The following is a 20,984-nucleotide window of genomic DNA, read 5'->3' on the forward strand; positions in this document are numbered from 1 at the left end:
ATTTGCAACAATTGGTCGTGAAACCAAAAAACAAACCGAAACAAAAAAACAGACCCACACTTTGTGCGATTGATACTAAACTACAATCAAGATTATAAACTAAACTACAATCACGTATAATAAAGAAAGTATATTAGGCATTGTCCTCCACTAACGTTACTGTTAACCGTTGGCTATTAATTCTCTTATGGACATAATATTCAAAACATACAAACACACAACATTGAGCTTCGATTAATTCATGATAAATGCCTTTGCGCTTCATATATTATCGAGGTGATATTTTCCTATAGTTATTTTTGCTCGTGTGAGATTTTGTGTGATTTTTTGATGTGTGATATTTTGTCGTGGCGATATATTGTCTGTGATATTTCGACTGTGATATTTAGATGTGCTACCGTTTTATTGGTCGAAATTGGGTCGATTTTTACTTCCCAATCAAAGATATTGTCACTCTAAATTCATGTCAGAGTTATTAATTCGAAATTGTAAATAAATTTTTTCAACTTATCTTTTGGCGAATGAAATTACAAGCCATTAATTGAACAGGGATCCATCACTGACTGAACCCAAAATTTCATTCGTCTCCGGTGAAAAACCTTAAGTTTTTTATATGAAAAATCGCTTTAGAGAGAGCAACGGGAAGTGGATAAAGAAAAAAGTGTTAATAAAAAGACAGAAGGCTATGACAGGAATGGGCCAAGCCAAGAAGAAACAAAATGCCGAAATAAGCAAATGGGAGCGTGCATTCGTTATATGAAAAGATAAACAATTTTTTATGCATAGGCCCTATAACAGTGTTTTTCTTAACCAATAAGGCGTGTCAGTTGACTACCCATTTAAACTCTATGTAAATTCCAAGACTTTCTTAAGAAAATCGTTTCGTGCATGAACTACCTTAATTGCAGCGTTTCCGGAGATGTTTCTGGTTCGTTTTTTAATTATATTTTGTTTGTTTTTTCTGCGATCGTGATTTCGACCACCGAAATGCCAGTTTATCGGGCCCCCGATGAGGGATCCGACTAACAAGAGCTCGAAAGATGATAAACTCGAAAAATTTTAAACTGAAAATATGTTCGTGGATGAATGAAAACGGCGTTTGGCTCTAATGAGGCCAACTCGAGTACCATTTCGATCTACGTAACTACAAATAATCGTAGCCTCCTTTCCCCGCGGTACGATGCTGCCGCACGTGACCCACGGTAGCACAGCGCTCATGAACGGTGGGCGAAGCTCGGGGAGAAGGCTTACCCGAGATGTCTTATGCTCGCGGGTAACGCAAAGGGGCGAAGGGGCGACGGGAACGTGGCAGAGTGTAAGCGGCGTGCTCGGTGGAGGACACGCCGTTGTACAGCGTCGTGCGCACGCTGCGGAAGCCCAGAATTGTCCAGGGGATAAGCGGTCACCTCACTATCCGTATGCTATACTTTTTCAGGTAAAACATCGCAAGCCACGAGGCGAAGCCGCGGACGGACGCCCTTTTATCATCGAGCGCCGATTGTTTCACCTCCAGGCAAATTTAACCTGCTCGCTGTGGCGCATTGGGCAGCAGACCTTTAACTATCAGATCAAATTTACCGCGGGGGCCGGAAAAACCGCGCCTACGAACATCGAAGCACGAATATTCCACGTTTATCGAAAAATTCGTGGGAATATGGACCCCCTCAAAACTGACGACTCAATGCTCGCCACTGGCCGAGTCGGGCGGATAAAAAATGCATGAAGAACCGCATTCAAACGTTTACGAGCCTCAGACAAATATTGTAAACTCTTACAGATTCTCAAAACATGCGTTCGCTTCTCTCGCACTCGGTTCCAACCACGAGTTGCAAAAAGTGAGGATAAAACCGAATTTATAGGTCGATTTTTTCCTTCAACTGCCATCGCGTGGCAAATTTGCTATGTTTGCTTTCGCGCTATCGTAAAAACGCTAGTGCGGACGAAGAACTTTACAGTGCCATCAATCCATGCTGAAAGGGCCATGCCGGGTTTCCTGGAATCCAAACATTAGTACGTGAGTTATGTTTGTGTGGCAACTTATTCGCAGCCACCCAGAATTAGACGTTACAGGTAATAGCAAATCAATTTTATTGATTGGGATATCACATTACAATATGTAAACAATATTTCTGGGTTTTTTAAGACCCGAACATCAATTATTAACTCGATGCTAGCCAATCTTCAGAGGCACTTCAGAAAAAAATTGTCCATCGATGAATTTCTTTTGAAATTTGGCATGGTAACTCTTTGCACTATTGGCCAGGTATTTACGAGGATTGTTTTTTCGATTTTTCGCATTTTTTGTGACACTCGGAAGTGAAAACACTGACTTTCGCTTTAAAAATGAAACTACTCGGTATTGTATAATTAAAAATTATGAAAAATTGGAAAAAAAAACTTTCGCAGATACCTGATCAACTGTGTAAGGAAGCACCATGCCAAATTTCAAAAGGATCTTTTTCCAAAGTGCCTTTGCTGCCATCGAGTCAATTATTGATATCCGAAATTTAAAAATTCAGGAAATCTTGTTCATGTGATGTATTATGACGTCACAATCGATAAAATAGATTTGTATTATCCGTAGCGTCTAAAAAAAATCTTATAAAACTTTCTTCACCGAATTGACGTTGCCCCACCCTTAAGGTCCTTCGGGAATTGGTAGTCGAAATTCAATCGATTTTCCTTCATCGAGCGAACTTGCAAGCTTTTTTCCGTTGTTTCTGATAAAGTACTGCTATCCGGAGCAGATTTTTACTTTATCAATATAGATTATGTTCTGAAAGTACTGAATCTATTGCTTTGAAACCGTAAAAACTCCTCAGACCTCAAATCGAGAAATTAATGAACGCATATTTTAATAAACGAAGACCAAACGATTATGTTACTACAAATTATGAGAAAATTCACACCGCTGTTCGCGAACTGAGCCTTGATCGGTGGTTCTATCCATAAACTCGAGAACCAAAGGGGTCCATATTACCACACATTGATCAAATTCACACCAACTTGCCTATCTGCTTTGCATTCGCGATAGAACTCGAGAGAGAGAGAGAGAGAGGGAAAGTTGGACGATTACCGTGGCGGCAACGAGCTACGCCGTTAATGAGTCTTTTTTTCCGCAACATTGCTGCGGTGGCTCGCTGTCTCCGCCGATGTTTTCCTCCCACACGAAGCAAATGCAACTGAGAGATTACACGATAGAGCGAGAGTAGGAATATACAACATTTTGGGTTGATCGAACCGATATTCAAATGCGAAAATTTTTACCCACGAAAGTTCATTTGTGATCCAACTACGTTCGGAAAGATTCAACAATATGAAGAGCAATTTTTGATCGAGGAATTTTCTTTTCGTTTCTTCCATTTCGAACTCGAATTTAGTAAGCAGCAATGGATGTAGCATAACGAGAATCTCACTTCATTTCCCTCACTCTTTACTTTTCGATCAGATTTTTCAAATGTTCTTCCACTAAAAATGAAATTTATACATTCATGCTGGCATTTTCTCATGTAAATTACACCCAGAACAGTGTGTTCGTTTGTCTCAAAATTCCAAAAAACGTTCTAAACCATCAGTTAAGGAAGTTCACGTGAATCTAATGGAAATCGAAAATTCCAACTTTAAGAGTACGAATTTGGAAATTGTCGAGAAAAATATTAACGTAAATCACATTTTTTGAAGCCTTATGCATGACAGGCATACGAGAATTATGCCAAGTCAAAAACGAGAATAAGAAAATAGAATGTTTTTAGATATCAATGATGTCTTGAGAAAGGCTTGTTACCGGTGAAAATCACTTGGGAATGAAAAATGAAAAAATCTTTTTTGAGGTTAACGAGTAACAACGACATAAACGGTGGAAGGTTTCACAACACCATGAGCCAGCTGGTTTAAAATATAGATATAGCATATACGCATATAAATAGAAAATGGCTGTTTTGCAAAATGTCACATTTTGCTTGACGATTTCACTACGAAAGTATTTAATCACTGTCATTGTGTTAAAAATTTATCAATCTCAACAAGTAAGTTACACATAATTTGAATAATTGGGAATAACCCATGAATGTTGGAGTTAATTTTACAAGGGGACTTTTCAGCAATCGAGTATACAATCATTTAAAAAATTGAAAAATCAAGTTTGAGTACAGAAATATGGCAAAATTGAAGAAAGGAATTCTGGAGTTTTAGACACGTGAAATTTTCCTGTGTGCAAATTTGCACCAGTCTGGTCTCTACGGGTTAACAAATCGAAAGAATTGATAACCGTGAAAAGATTCCGTTGTTCCGTAAAATTGTGAGAACCCCCAAGAGTCTTTGTCTCAATCGATTGGACCATTGAATCGTTTGTGCACCCAATGAAAAGTGTCTTAAAAACATAATTTTTTTCCTATCATTGAAAGCCTTGATGCTAACGTGGAAAGTACGAAATTTAGTGGACATCCGGCGCAAACAAGTATTTCTCGAAATATGAGATACTGCCCTCATACAAACGTCACAATATTGTTGAACGAGCACTCGCGCCCAGACATGCGGAGATGAATACAAGTACGAATCGACGTGTACGTTAGTCAGATATAGTTGTATGTTTCCTAATAATACAAGAGCAGGAAAGCAGGATAGACAGAAATACGATACGACACATACATGCGCACGTGCTTTCCTCCGACTCTACCCCCTCGCATCCTCATTTCGCGTGCGTCGCTCTCGTCGCACGAGTTCGCTCGGGCGGATCAACGGGAGCGAGATATGTCGGGGTTACGTATGCAGCGAAGGCCCCGCGGGGCATTTGATTTTCTCTCTCTTGCGCGCGCTCGCTCCCCCCTTTTCCCTCGGTCGCTCTCCGTCGCGGTTTTTCTCTTTTCGTCTCTATCCCGCTTCTGGCCTCTCCGTCTTTCTCTCTTGTTCTCTTTTTCTCTGAATCTCTCGATACTCCGCGAGCAGAGTGGCAAGCGGAACTGGCAAGGCCGTGCTCCATCTCTCGCTCTCAGGATATACGCGTTTCATCGGTTGCTGTCTCTCTTTTCTCTCCGCCTCGGTCTCTCTCTTGGCCGGCTTTAGCTCGGTACGAGCACGACCGAGGAGGTCTCTGTATTGAAGCGGGAGACCCGCCAGCACCGACGTGCACGTATATACGCGGCGTAGCAGGGGCTCGAGGGGAAAAAGTCCGTGCGCACCGACGCTGCCGCCGAGGTATATCTACGATTTTCTCTTTTATTTTCGCTCTCTTTTTTTCCGCTCCTGTTTTTTTTTTGGTCTCGAGAGTTTGATATATCGAGGCTCTCTCTCCCTCTCGATCGTTTTCTTTTTCTCGCCTCCGCACTCTTCCCCTTTTTATCCTTCGTCATTTCACGTCGCTGAGACTCTCTCATTCTCTCTCTCGCTCTTTCTCTTCCGCATACACAGACTCACTCAATTAAGCTTTTTCTGTTCCCTTTTACTCTTTTTTATGCGACTCCCTCCTTTGTGCTTCGATCATTTTTTTCATTCCTTCCTTTTCTCCGTTAACTTTCGAAAAAGTTCAAACAAATTTTTACAAAATTTGAAGCTCCGAGCAGACTTCAAACTTTATCAGAGGACGAAGATTCAAATGGTACGGGGCACTAAGCCTCGACGCCAAAATTTATCGAGCCAATTTGCCGAGCAGAAGTTCGTCTGATAAATGCCAAGTTGTTTCGATTTCACTTTCACTTTTTCAGCGTACGCTTATTTTCATTTCCAACGCTTCCTGTTCCAAGATACGTGAGAACACGACACTCGGTGACACTATCTTTGCATGTGTCTTCGTATACGCACGTGTTAATACACCGGCACGTGTCTTACGAATGCGTTTTTGACAAAATCCCCCATGTGCCTCCGCGGATTCGAGATCCTTCAACGAACGGAAGATCACGAAACAGCTTTCTGTATATGCTGGCGGAAAAACGGACGAAAATAACGGGAGGGTCGCTGGATGTAGCAGAGCGAGGATAAAACAAAAAAAAACGACGAAAATGGAAAAAAAGAAATACCATGAACGATTGTCGATCGATATTTCGAACCCGGCGACTGACCAATTCGAAAACAGTGAAATTGGGGTAGGGTTCAATATGTCAAATAACCCAATTGTAGAACGGTCGATATTTCGAAATTTTTTAACTTGTCATATCAGATTGGAGAAAAAAATGAGTAATTTGAAATTCTTATTCCCGATCGACTATATGGCAGATTGCGTGTTTAACCGAATATTTCTTCTTTGAATTCGTATTTATTCGAAAATATATATTTCGATAGTTTTCATTTCGAATGCAATTTTAAGGTGATAACATTCTTTGGCATCAAGTATACAAATACAATTTTTTTCAAAATTTTTTACCACATGGTTATCGAATAATTGAGTGTTAAATCGAAGTTCTTATGCACGTTATGTATAACTGTACATATATGTAAACTCTATGGTTATACACATGAACTTTAGTATTCAATTACTCGAGAGCTATGTAGTAGAAAAATCTAAAAAAATTTATATTGTCGTATATATTTTTAAAGAATACATTTACCAAATTTTATTAAATTCTTATCATTTTGAAATTTTTTATGTTTTTAACATGGCTTAGCATGGCAACATTGTATCGTCGCGATCCCTCCTCCTTAACAGACCGTACGAATGTCAAAAGTTCAGATTTTCGAATTCAAAATGGTGAGTAGTTGTCTTATAGATAGATCAGAATTAGAGTAGCAAAAAATGGAAAGTGAATTTTTCGAGCCTATAAAACTTAGATATGCAGAATAGCGATAGCTCAAAAAGGCGAAAGCCAAAACGGCGATGTTTAAAATTGGAGATCACCGGTCTGAGTAAGCGAGTAACTGAGACGCGTGTATTTTGAGCTCCGCTGCGTTTCTTTATTTTGATCGATCGAATTTCTAACGTTTTGCCATTTCGACCGTTGGGCTTTTTGATGTTTCAGTATTTCAACCTCAGTAATATTTAGTCTTTCGTCATTATATTTTTGAAATTGTGAATGTTCACAGTATTGCTGATTGCAGTAATTTATGAATGGAAAGAGTGATAGTCGAATTTTCGGAAAATCGATATTTTAGTCGTCATTTTATGAGCAATTGTTACGTTCCATTTTCGATGTAAACGTGCTTCGAACCTTGAACTTTCTACTTTATTTATTTTCGACATTGAAAGCTCTAGTCAAATTGATCTGTCTTTATCATTCGAAGATTTATAAACTCGAGATTTTAGCTGTTCGAAATTTCAGTCATTCCAACATTTTATCCCCACCCTGAAATTGTCGTTTGCTTTAAAATTGCTAATTTTTATAATGTGCACGGAAATGTGCACGGTTATAGAAAACTTGGTGTTTCAAAAAAAAGTGAAGTCGATCAACGACAGGCCAGTGCAGAGGCGTCATGAGTCACGAAGCATCAGCAGCACGATGATGCTGCGACGATTCCGGACCAAGTTTCATCTTATTCTCCACCGAAAATCTTTCCTGGACGATAGCTCGAGATTAAAAAATAAAAAACTTTGTTTCTAACCTCTAGAAACGGAAAAATTTTTTCTAACTTGGAAACTCAGCGAGTTCCTTCACTGCATTTCTTCCTAAGTTCTCGGACCTCCCGCATAACGATTAAACGTTTCGATCCATTCACGCGAGCTTGAGAACCGAATGCAGCGTCGCAATTCTACGCACACGTGGATGGCTGACATTTAAGAGAAAAAAAAATCGCCCTCGGTCGATTCGCTCACACATTGAGCTTTTTTCCTCGGCCGAGGCTGGTGGGGTTGGGCAAAAGCACACCTGCTAGTCCAATGAATGTTCGAAAACTCGAATTTAGTGGAATCGCGAATAGTTTATCCTAACAGTGAATCAACGCCGGTCTCCAGACTCCCAGAAAGCATTGACAGAGTGATATTCTTCGCTGAAATGTCAGGCACTCGAGCCAAGAATACAATGACGCAGGGTTGGGCTCGATTCGCTCTGACAATTAAAGCGAAAAGTTCACGTGCCCAGTAGCAACTCGACGATCCATACGGAAGATATTCCAGAAGCTGGGAGCTCATCGAATATTGAGAAACCCTGAAAAAAATGTCTGCGGCATTCCAATCGGTCACTTCGTCTCCGATCAAAACGATTTTTTTCCCAACACTTAGTTCCCTAAAAACGAGGATTTTTATTTACCCGATTCCCAAGCAACCATGACTCCCCGTGACCTCCGGGCGGGTACCACACAGAGCTTTATCTCGTCCGGTTCCCGCGCTTTTCGTCGACCCGACCGCGACACCAGTGTACACAAAGTGCATCGCTATATGCATTCTGTATGCTCAGTTCGTATATGTGCGTTCCGAGACGAGAATAATGGTCTCTGTGCTCACTCCGCTGGTCGCTGAAGCCCGGTAGTCTCTCGGAAGACTGCGACGACGACGCTTCCTCTCTTTCTCTCTCTCCCTCTCGCTCTCTCCTCGACGTCCGATGCGCTGTCTTCGTCCCGCTGGCGATGCTCGACTGCCTTTTTCCCCGTCTCCCTCGCTCGCTTTAACCCTCCGCCTCATCCGTCTCTGCCTTCGACTCTCGCTCAGCGCGTTAAATGTACATGAGTAATGACACCGCGTACACGCTCCCCGCTTTGAGGTACGTTCTAGCGGACCGCACACATAGAATTATGCGCGCGAAGAAAGCCTGCGAAGCGTTACTCCGAGAGAGACGAACGATTCTTGGTGCGTATCGTCTCGCTGGTGGCACTCCTCGTTCGTTGTGCGGAGTGCTTCGAGCGAGAGTGAGACGAGGACGGAACGAGGTGCTCGGGCAAGTGGAAAAAGGCATGTTTGAACGGACACTTTTGTATTCTCTGCTCGATGATCGGCTGCAGCGGGAATCATCATTGGGGAAGGAATGCAATATCGAGGAGAAAAACAATTTTGTTGGATGCTCATTTTTCACTGATGGAATGTGCGGAATCGTTAATTACGTTCGTTCTTCAATGATCGTGGATTTTTTTCGTTCTATCAATCGCTGAACTGAAGGACTTTGCATGCTTGGCACTGTTTGACAATGAACAAAGTGTATTTGGAACTTTCGGAGCGATGTCGATTTCATTCGGTTGCTCCAATTTTAGTGCACGAAGTTAGCGACGTTGAAATCCAACGGAACGAGCGAAAAAAGCATCCGCGATTGACCAATTTTTCATTTCACGAAGTATCGGTGCAGGCTGAAAACCTACGAATTGCAAATTCGGCAGGGTTTCGTTGGACTCCAACGTTGCAAGCTTCAGCGTAATTTTTAGTGTCGACTATTACAAACACACGAAAATATTTATTCGCAGATATGAGCGCGGTGTTCTCTGTCTTTCTCTGTGACGCGCCGTGGGTGTGACGGCGAGATTGGACGACGAATCGTAAAGAGCACAAAGCTCAAAAGAGCACGAGAGAGAGAGAGAGAGAGTGGGATAAACACCGAGAGCAGAAAATAGGGAGAAATGAAGGGAGAAAGAGAGAGAGCTCGAGGGAGAGAGTCGGACTCGAGCCGGTACACGCTGCGCGTCCCAAAAGTTTCAGATCATAAATCAAGCCCTCCGGGATCGTCACGTCTCCCTCGCTCTCTCTGCTCCTCGTTCTCTCTCTCCCCCCTGCAGCTCGTCCATCTCGAGAAACGCGGTGAATCTCCCTCGCGTAAACGAGCCAAGCGATTCGGCGCATCCTTCTCCTTCTCTCTCGTGTCCAAAGATTCCGTATACACACATATCCACATTGGGGCGTGTATATACGCGAGTATAAAGCCCAACGAGCTGTGCAGGCACGCTATCCTTTATGTTTGTATACACGCAGATCGTTCCAGCTCAAGTGGTGCATTTTTTATCCCGAATTTCCGCATTTTGTTGCCATAGACTCGCTGAAATTATTTGGAAAGCAGCCTTTTTCGGACTGGGTCAACGACGCCGTCATCGAGGCCCTCAAGGGGTTACCATTGACAGGATTTCTCATGGCTACGGAAACAGTGCAACTGGGGTAACGAGCCGCGACTCCATCCCCATCGTTTCGCCTTCTTTCCCCCTGCAAAAGTGCACCGTCCAGTAGAAAAACCCAATCCAGAGGCACGAGCGATACAGTTTTGTAAAACTTTGAAAACAAATGTTTTAAACAGTCAGGGAGGCAGGGATTGACGCCAAAGTTCGAAAATTAAGGCTCACACGCTTTTGGGACTCGACGTGAAAGCCCCCATAGACACGGCCATCAAATGGAACGGCGGGATCGAGGCTCGCACATTCGGCTCTATAGACTCCCGGCCCAGAGTGTTGGAGAGCCTGCTCGGAGCGTCGAATAAACACCCGAGGCTCTGTGCTCTTGCGCCGTAGCCGTAGAGAATGCATATTAGAGCGTAGTCCTGTATCTGTGTACTTTGTACGGCAGACAGCGCGTGCACGCCCTTGCGGCACGGCACGTTCTTCCCAGGCGTACATGTGCGCTTATTGTTGTATGGCAAGTGTATTAAAATGGCGCACCGACACCGTCCTCACTCGGCATATCTCACGCCGCCGCATGCTCCTCTCCATTCCTGTATTTATTATTAACGCCTGACCGAGAAACGTACGTCATCGCAGGCGGATATCATCGCCATGAGAGAAGCGGTCAACCGCCCTCCGCGGTTCCGGCTGGCCGGTATGCCGAGGACGAAAATAAGCCGGATCGTCGGGACGAAAAAAGCCTGGAATTCACTGACGTTTCGAAAGATTTCTCGATCACTTTTGCCACGGGCCCTCCGAGTGTCCGAGAGCCAAAGGCCTCCGCTCACAAGCCAGAGAATCGATAACTTCGTTGTCGAATTTCCGAGTCCCACAGCACCAAGTTACTCATTTCGGAATCTCAAGAAATCGCGGCTCCTGTCCCATAAGAAACAACTGTTTTTCCGTCCAGTCGTTAATTTCGGAGTACCGTGCTTTTTATTCCGTTTTACGCGCGCACACAACACACTCACCATTTCCTCACAGCCTCGGCGAACGCACACTCTTTAAACGTATTTTCCCGGCGTACAGCGCATACGAGAACGTAACCAGTGGACTATATACTTTGCTTGATATACGGTACATAACGCACATAATATTATATACGTATAAACTTACATAGGTGCTCGCTCAAAAATAAAAGAGAACGAGAGCGTTGTACATAGCCGTGAGCCTCCACATAAACCAACGAGGAGGAGCGACCGGAGGTGGAAAAGTGATCGCACGTAGAACGAATTCCACGCCGAAATGCCACCACCGCGATGTGGACAAACAAAATATTATTTGCGGATTATTTCTGGCGAGGAAATCGCTGCTCAGATATTCGCAAGCTTTTTCCAATAACTGTTTGCTTCGTTAAGTTAGTTTTTGGGACTTAAATTAAATGGAACAATGACGACAAGGTTTTGGCGAAAAAGCTTTAAAGGGCAACAAATTCAAGCGTATAGATGTGAATAATTATGCGTGAGGTATTCGGTGTAGATTGGGAGGAAATTATTATCGACTCTGGACTTTCGAAGTCGCTTTTATCGAGGGTCAGACCTCGGGCTTCCGACCGACTGGCCAATTTCTGTTGAAATTGTTGTTTTGTTTGTAATAAAAGTTGAATGGATGTGTGTGTAGAGTTGATTGTAGTCAAAACGAATATTAAGGGCACGGGTCAGTCGGAATATCGCAATTGTGAGTGCGAGATAGCTGCGAATTTCGATTTCGAAAATCCCAAGTGAGGCTATGTCGACTGATCCACACTTTTGGTAAGAATTTACAAATTTTTTCTTAACTTGAGAACGTTGCGTGTGCAATGAATGATCTCTCTAAGTGAACTAACTCTTACAGTTCTTTTCTCGTTACTGAAACAAGAGTTTCTATTGTTTTCGTGTGTTTGATGGTGCGTTTGCAACGCTTCCTACGGAACCACGAGCTTCATTCCGATCGAAACGGTTCAGTAGAAAATGACACAAGTAGAAGTGGACAGTGAGCTTCGGACAAATATTTTCAAATTCGAGGTGAAATAAAACGAGAATAAAATTGCATGCTCTTCAGTAGGTTTTGGCTGTCAAGAATTTCGTAATTTTGAGGTTCTTGAGGACGCAAATGCGAGATGAGACGCTTTGAAAAGTAGAAATTTCCATTCGGCAAGCAAGCGAGTTAATTTTCTTTCAACAGCCTCCTGCGGGAAGCAAATTCAAAAACTAGATAGCAGTATCACGTTCGAATTGAATAATTTCTAGTCGCAGTACGCGTTAGAATGAAAAAGAGAAGAGAAGCAAAGATTTTACGCCGGATTGGAAGGTCCCATGCGCATACGTGTGCGTTCCCCGTACGAGAGCCTCGTCAACAAGGGTGTAGGTGAATGTAACCGAGGCGCTGTACGAAGAAATCCCTCGGTCGAAAAAGATCCCAGAAGTGTTCCCAGCGGAGAAGAAACTCTCGAGTGCGGGTCTACGCGCGCGTTTTCCTCAACCCTTCTCACGGATGGAAAGTCTGCCCGGGTGTGTGCGAGTCTCGGTGTGTCTCAGGATGCCATTCGCACGAGTGTGTAGTGGGGTATACGCCAGCAGTCGTATCCACCGGGTGTCCTCTGCCGTTCCAATCTCAGCACGAAAAATCGATGGAAAGTTACATTGGCCACGGCCACGATGGAAAGTGCGTTTTGCCTTTTGTTCCAACGAAATAAAATCTCGTTATTTCGCTTGTTGCAGGCCACAGGCTGAGGCGGATTTATTGGCCCACGCGCTGGCTTACCGAGCTGTTAATTTTTGAGCTCGGATCGTTGGGCCTCCTGCGCGTCGAAAGCACTCGGGCTCGCACAATCTCATGCCGGATTCTAGCGGCGACCAAAGGCCGATGAAAATTTGAAAATTTCCGAACGTTCCGACTCCAATTCCCACCGGTTTTGGCTCCGCCGCCATAAATCCTCGCCCAGAAAGCCTCCCTCTACACGATGCACGAACCCTCGATGTATGGGCTTTGCTCCTGGCCTCCCGTGAACCCTCCTCGTTGCACGAAGCCCTCTCTAGACAAGCATCCACCCGCTGGCTCATTGCATCCTCGCTCACGACGTGCCTACCTGAATGACATTGCCACCCGAGCCGATTAGTCACCCACGGAACGGCGAATCGACAAAGCTTCCTACGCGTTTCCTTCGCCTTTCGGGAGCCCCACAACGGAGAATAATCGCGCAGCCACCCATGTGGGAAATATTTTGAGGGGTGGAAACCGGAAGGGGAAAGACCGAAGTGCATCTGGGCGCATGGAAAGATCAATTGTGATGCTGAATATGAAAAATCCTGGTAAAAATTTATCAAACCTAAAAAGGACGGCCAAGCATCAATAAATCCGGTGGCTCGTTTATCTTCGTTGTTACTCCGATGATGAAATCGCAGAATCGAATCGCATGAAGACACGCTAGGGCAGAGCGATTGTAGTCAAATTTCATATCTCACTGAAATTAACGTTTCAGAATCTTGTCACACACAATTTACAAATGCTCCAATACGTTGACGGAACGCGAGGACTAATTCGGACGATCCTCTCCTAGAAACTTCCATTTCCAAATTACGAACTGCACCCAAGAGGAGCTTGCTCATCGTACTTTTCGAATTTAATGATTCTGTTGTGCTCGCTTTGACAAGAGGAGTTTAGCTTGATACTGGGAAATGGAAAAAGAAAATTATCATAAACTTTACGACGTTCGCGAATCGTTGATGTCCCTTGAAAAATGACTAATTGCAAATTCGGCAGGGAAGAAAGTTTGAGATTTACTGGAACAATTTGACAGTTCTTTCAGAACATTTCCAACGTTGCAAACTTCAGCGTCACCAAATTTTGCTATTTTATATGCCAAAGAAATCACGAATATTCGCGACTCATTCTTCGAAAAAAAGTTGTTTTGAGTCTTCGTATTGAAAATTTCGAATTTTTTTCCCCCACTCGTCGCGGAAGTGCTCAGTTACAACGAAACTTAGGTTTTTTGATCGTCCTCAGCTGCCAGTACCCAAATCACGCGGCTCGTCCATCCGCCTCTTAATTAAAGAGAGAAATTATTGAAGTTTGCATCAGTTTGCAGTTGACGAGTCGAAGGTTTATCGAAGAGCTGAGAAGAGAGAAAAATAAATTTGTACGTGTGCGCTCTTGGGATCATAGATTCGGTAATTCACTGCGTTTTATTTAACTATTCGTCACTCTCCGACTTTCTCACCGTACCTCTTTCCCGTTTTTCCATATTCCTAGCTCCCTCGCCCTCTCTAGTCGTCTCTTTCGAAAGGGGTTGGGCGCACAGAGCAAGTTCACGAATTCCCATCTCGACGAAGCTCCTCTGCGTCTTACCTCTAAACGACCTTCCATCCGTGTGGCAAGCGAACCGCGCAGAGCCCGAGAGCTCGATCCTCAGAGTTGGAGTATATAGTGATATTTGCAGCTCGTCAACAAGGAAGGCTTGAGAAGAGCAGAAACGGAGAGAACGGAGCTCTCCAACGTGGGAGGTTGAGAGGGTTGTACGCTCGAGAGCACTTTCCGAGACTGACGGAGATAGATGGACGAGTAAAGAGCGAGAGATAACGAGAGCCGGGAGGAAGGGAGATTGAGAAAGAGGGGAAAAGTGTGCGCGAAAAAGAAAAACTGAGAAATAGAAGGAAGAAGGAAATACGAGAAGAAGAGTGGAGGAGAAATTCAGAAAAAAACGAAGGAAAAAGGACGATGCGAAGCGACGGAGAAAAGAGGAATAAAAATAAAGAGTATTCTAAACCAAATAAGGAAGAGAAAAACCACATGGAATTCGCCATGGAGAATAAACATCGAAATTCATTTGAAAAACCCAGGAGTTAAACAGGTGGATGGAAAATGAAAATCGAGAGACAGACTCGAAAAGAAAAACTTTGAAAAGTTTTGAGATGGGGGAATAAATTAATGAAAATGTAATGAAAAAGCTCGAGTGAAAGCGCAAGAAACTTTTTATACGCAACAAATAATTTCGATTCGCGCCCGACCCGCATTTTTGACTGGTGCCTTTATACGTGAATTTTTCTACCAAATTCCCCTCGACCGAGAATCGCTGTGATTGAAATTTAATTGTTGACGATCCGGAGACAGGACAACATCTTGCAGCGACGCATCCAGTAAAAAATTGAGCTGCGCTGCACGCTCGTACTTGAGAGTCGACAATTCGTTGAAATCATTAAACTCTAAACGACAAACACACTTCCAGCATTTCCTATGAATTGGGATCGAGGTCCAGTGGGCAGATTCGCGTTTATTTTCAAAGCATAATGCAATTTTTAGCAATTTATTCACCATCACTATCCTATTCTCAAATAACTGGTTCCGGAGCCTTAAAAATGTCTCAAGTATGACTCAGATTAAGGAGGGTGGATCGCGACGATACAATGTTGCCATGCTAAACCATGTTAAAAATATTAAGAATCTCAAAATTATAAAAATTTAATAAAATTTGGTAAATGTATTCTTTAAAAATATATGAGACAATATACATTTTTTTAGATTTTTCTACCACAAGCTCTCGAGTAATTGAACACTAAAGTTCACGTGTATAACCATAGAGTTTACATTTATAAAGTTTTTAAACATCCCGTGCATAAGAACTTTGATTTAACGCTCAATTATTCGATAATCGTGTGGTAAAAAAATGTGAAAAAAATTGTATTTGTGTACTTGATGCCAAAGAATGTTATCACCAAATTTTATCAAATTCTGATTATTTTGATTTCGGGATCCATCCTCCTTAAAAATTTTGTTACGGTTTCCCCCTCCTCTTGCATGTGCCTGTATTTGGCTTATTACTAAAATGAAGATCTCACGTTCCTTGACAACGATCGTCCTTTGTAACAAACAAGACCAAAGACACAGAAGACGTACGAACCTCAAGCGAAACACATCACAGTGTATTCTCTTATATAATAAACCTCCCCGTACTTTCAAAAACCTATTTCGACTATTTATTTCGCCCACAACGTAACATTGGTCAGAAGTGAAAAAAGCTGGAAATTGAAATTTGCAAATTGCCTCCTCAAGATGCTCAAGATGCACGATGCTCAAAGCTTACTCTACGAGGTGCTATATTTTTTATTTTGCCTTCCTCATAGAGGAAGCTTTAAGCATTGTTCTACAAGCTTGAGAAAGCAATTTGCTACTTTTCATTTTTTTTTAAATAAAATTTTAACTTATTCATCGACTTTTAACTTTTCCAAATTAATTTCCAAAAATTAAAGCGGATTTTTCGAAAAACTCATATTTTCGTAAAATTCCAAAAATCATAAAATTTAAACCGCTCAACCGATATTTCTCAAATTCAATACCAACCTTCCTATTATGATAATCTGTTTATAAAAAAAAAAAGTTAGCAATAAATGTTAAAATTTCCGGAAGTTAGAGCGTCGACACCCTTTTTTAAAAAATTTCAAAACGTCGTAGGATTCGTATTTTTTTTTTAATTCTGACAAAATTATCAGAGAATGAAGAGCTTGATCAGATTAACATCTATGCAAAACGGTAGCCCTGTATCTCAAATCGTTTTCGAGTTATAAGCGTTTGAATTTTGCACTGCCATAACACACACACACACACAAACACATACACACTAGATATGATTTTTTGATGTTTTTGGACATTTTGAGCACATTGACATTGAAAACTGGAAAAAAAATTGTTTCATCGTCACATAGCTTCCTCTGCGAGGAAGCAAAAACGATAAAAACCAAAGTGAACGAAAAGTGATTCGTGTTGTGACTAAAATAAGTGACGAAAAATGTCACCGAGGATGCGAAACCAAAAAGATTCTTCAAATAAAGATCAGAATCGTCAGCCTAGTTGTGCTGCCTCCGGTTTTCGTCCTCATTCACCTTCAAAAGCAGACAATGGAACGAAACGTAAAAATATCATCCGAAATTAACGTGTTTCATGGAAAAAAGTGAGCTCGCGAGTGTCCTGGAGAACAAACTCGACTTTTTTTTCATTCCGCAGCGATTAAAATCGTGTCATAGTCCAAGAATAGTTACCATTTTTCTACCATTTCTGTACGATTGATTCCACAACGAAGACAAAATATATTGGATCATGGAAGCAGGTTTCGAAATAAATGGCACAAAGTTTAAGCAGAGCAATTATATATTTTATTCTAACTCCAACGACAAAGGGCCTCGTCGTGTCGACCTCTTTCTTGATCTGTATATTCGTTTTATAAACAAACTTATAGGACTGCGAGCACGCTCTTGTGTGTATTGTTTAATATCAAGTTTTATTACCATACTGATGGATTATTTTTGCTCATATTCCAATACAAAATTCCATAAAATAATGAAAACTGCCCAACAAAACTGTTTATTTCATAAAGTAAAGTACAATTAACAGTCCAAAAAGTTCAAATAAAAGGTTGAAAATATTGAATAAAAATATTTTCCTGCCTCGAAAGATAAACAGAAAATTCCGAGATATCGCAGACCTGAGAACGATCATTTATGAAAATGAAATATAAAGGCTAATCCTGTTCAAATACGTTATCGTACGAAACACGTGTTTTTCGAATTAAAATCGTATTCGAAGGAAAGAAATCCATTTTTATCACAGTATATAAATAGCCGCTCGGTGGCAGCATGCACGGCGTGCGAGTATATCTATACGGAGGTATTATAGAGTATTGTGGGCTAGAGCACTTGGTGGAGGAGCGCGTGCCAACGAGAATTCGTACTTTTACCCTCCCCTTGCCCGACCCTGCCGCGCGATCTTGGTGGATCGCAGTAACTTAGCCGCGTCGTTGTCGTCTCTGAGCGCGGCTTTCCTCGCCGTTTCGCCTTCGCCGACTCTCCTTCCTCGTCCCTCGCTTCATCCTCGCCGCCCGTTTGTGACGGCTTGCCTCTCTCGCCCCGTCCCGTCCACACTTCGTCTTCCGTCGTTTGCCGTGAGAACCCGTCGGCTAGCGCCCCATCAAATCCCCTTCTCGCCTCCGCCGCCCCCCCCCCCCCCCCTCCGCGGCCCCGTACCATTATACTCCTCGTCGCGTTCTCTCTCGCTCACAGCGCCGCGCGGGCGCGCGAATTCGCGCATGCACACGCACACCGAAAGCGATGTACGTCCTCGAGGCTCTTCGGTAGCGACGAACGACGCCTCGAGGCCTCATCGCCTCCACGAGGCATGCGACGCGGCATTACGGCCTCTCAACCCACCTCCGAGTCACTCACTCACTCGATTCTCTCTCTTTCTCTCTCTCTCTTTCTCTTCGTCCGAGGCGCTCGCCAATTCGCTGCTCCCGTCTCCTTTGCTCGCACGCGTGTGCGAATTTCGTCTCTCTTTCTCTCCGTCGTTCTTCGGCTGTGCCTCGGTACGCGCCCATTTCGCGAACTGCCTCTCTACCGCGTCGACGACCACCCGCCGACCGCGTCTGCAGTCGCCGCACGCCCGTTACGAAAGAGAGACGGAGAAACAGACCGAGACGGAAAATCCTCTTTTTCTCTTTCCTCCTCGCTCTCCCACGCGACTCCCGTCGACGAGAAGCGCTTGACGGACACGGACGGGGCAAAATGGCTCGGCAACGCCTTTCTCCCTTTTCCAATTTTCCACCTCAATCCCAATTTTTGTAAACACCACCGCGCGATCGCCCCTCGAATAATTAACCGGCACGTAATCCTGCTCTCGCTGCTAATGAGCCTCCTCCAATTTCCTCCGCGTGAGAAGAGAGCGCGTGTGGCTTCGCGAGGCCCGATGTCTTCACCGAGTACATTCGCGTCCGTGACCGACTAATCGGATGAGCTTTGCTGAAAAATTTTTCTCTCTCGGAAAAAGAATAAGTGGTTTCATTTTAGCTTTTCACCCGGAGCTTTCGTTAATAACATTTTTAATCCGAAGCTTCCCTTAATAACTCGAAACCCCTTTTTCCACTTTCTAACATTTTTTTAAGCACAATTTCTCCGAATTTCTCACAATCCATGCTCGACCGGTGGATTGTAGTTTTTGGGAAAAATATCTGCAGCCTCTCCGACAGAGATAATTGCCAGTGCAGAATACAGTTTTACCGGAAATCACTCGCGCATCTCGGTGGAGATAAAAACTTCGCAAAAATCAACGGAATCAACGTCCACCCTTGTATCGATAAACACACGCAACGAATCAAATGATTTCTCGCACAATTTCCATCAGGTTTTCTATAACGAATTTCTACCAGAAATATTCGGTCATTTCGAACGTCAATTGAACTCGAAAGTAAGTCGAAACGGCGTGAGCGAGTTTTCGTAACTCTCATCACACTTGATCACCTGACGGTGCCCCGGTCGTTCGAGCCCGATCAACCGAGTCTTCATTTTTTAAAATGCACTCGCGAAATGTCCGATCCACTGAAATTCCACAATCACTTTATCGCGACTTCCGATTTCAAAAATTCAATTTCTTCAAGACGGTTTTGACAGTGAAAAATCATTTTCCAAAATCAAGTAAATGACTAAACTACGAAAACGAATAGTACATTTATGAAAATCCGAAAAATCCTGACAGAAAGAACCACGTATAAAACTGTGAAGTCAAATTCGTTGATTTTCAAAATGACAGCTCAGGCATCGTTGGTATACGTGACCGAGGAAACTGGCTATACACAGCTGTACGCGTGGAAGCGACACCTGACCAAAGCCCAGTGCTTTGGCCCCCGGTAAATTTGATCTAGCAGTCGAAGGTCCGCAAAATGTTTCCAATAGCCAAGTAAAATTTGCCCGGAGGTATAAAACAATGGGAGGGAAATCAGATCCCCGTATTTTGTTGTTGAAAGTGTTTTGAACGCGAAAGCAGAGAGCTGCAGAGGTAGCCGCGAAGCGTAATTTATCTCGGGTGACACAGGCACAGGCAAAGACGAGTTATCGAAATTCGATACATCCAAAAACACGCGCAATACACATGGAGGTATGACGCAGGGTCCGAACATCGGAACTACGAATCGTGAGATCGTGGCGACATTCCATTTTACCCCACATCTCTCGTTAATGCTATATTTGTAGACGGATATACAGCGAGCGATATGGTAGCGTAGGTTATAGGTTATATATTTCGCGTAAGTACGCGCGCACATATATATACGTACGCGGTAATAGCGTAGGTGGGAGAGAGAAAGAGGTTCGAGCATTAGAGGAGGCAAAGCTGCCGCACGAACGGGTCCGTTACGCACACGCGCCCGTCAACGAGAGCCGCCACCTTCACCGCGCTGCTCTCGATATCACCCGGCACTAGTAGTACAGCAACTATATACACCGAGTTTCGTTTTATATCTCTTGTCGTTTTCGCATGCACGTTTTTTTTTTCGTATGCATGCCAGGGAGCACGCGGATGTACAACGTTCACTTGCTCTCTCTCGTTCTTTATGCAAATGTCACTTTTCTCGCTCTCTCTTTCTCCACAGTTCACACAAAAATCCCACTCGTGTTGTTCGCTCTCTGTCTAGTCCTCGCCGCGTCGCGTTGGTTTGCTCATCCGCCATCTTTGTCTCTGTCACACACTGCAACACGATCGCGAATCTTTTTTCGCAGTGGTGTGTATAGCACTTTCGACTCTCGCAGTCTCCCGCGTGTCACTCTCCATGCTGGCTCTCTTTCTTTGTAACTTATACTTGGTGGCTCAGTCTCTCTCGCTCTCGCAGCGTAACTTGGCGAATGTTCGTATTTTGCCTCGAACGAGGAACGAGCACACTCGACGGCGCAAGCCTTTGTAACGACCGCGAAAGAGTGAGAGAGAGAGGGAGCACAAAAAGTGACAGTGGGAGAGAGAGAGAGAAAAAGAGAAAGAGCAAGAGAGACGAAGTGTTCCCAAGAGCCCGCGCGATACCCGCAGGCAAGGGCGCGCGTGAGCGTGAACGCGAACGAGGCGAGCTTTCCCATCCTTGTTGCACTCGATTCTCGTCGAAATTTGTCTCTCGCTCTCCCTTTCTCTGTTTCGCTCGTTGACGATCGTGCGTCTGCACAGCTCCGTCCCCCAGAGCCCCCCCGCTCCCGCTTCGCCGTCCGACTCGA

This window comes from Venturia canescens, chromosome 1 (genome assembly GCF_019457755.1).
Source record: "Venturia canescens isolate UGA chromosome 1, ASM1945775v1, whole genome shotgun sequence".
Lineage (NCBI taxonomy): Eukaryota > Metazoa > Arthropoda > Insecta > Hymenoptera > Ichneumonidae > Venturia > Venturia canescens.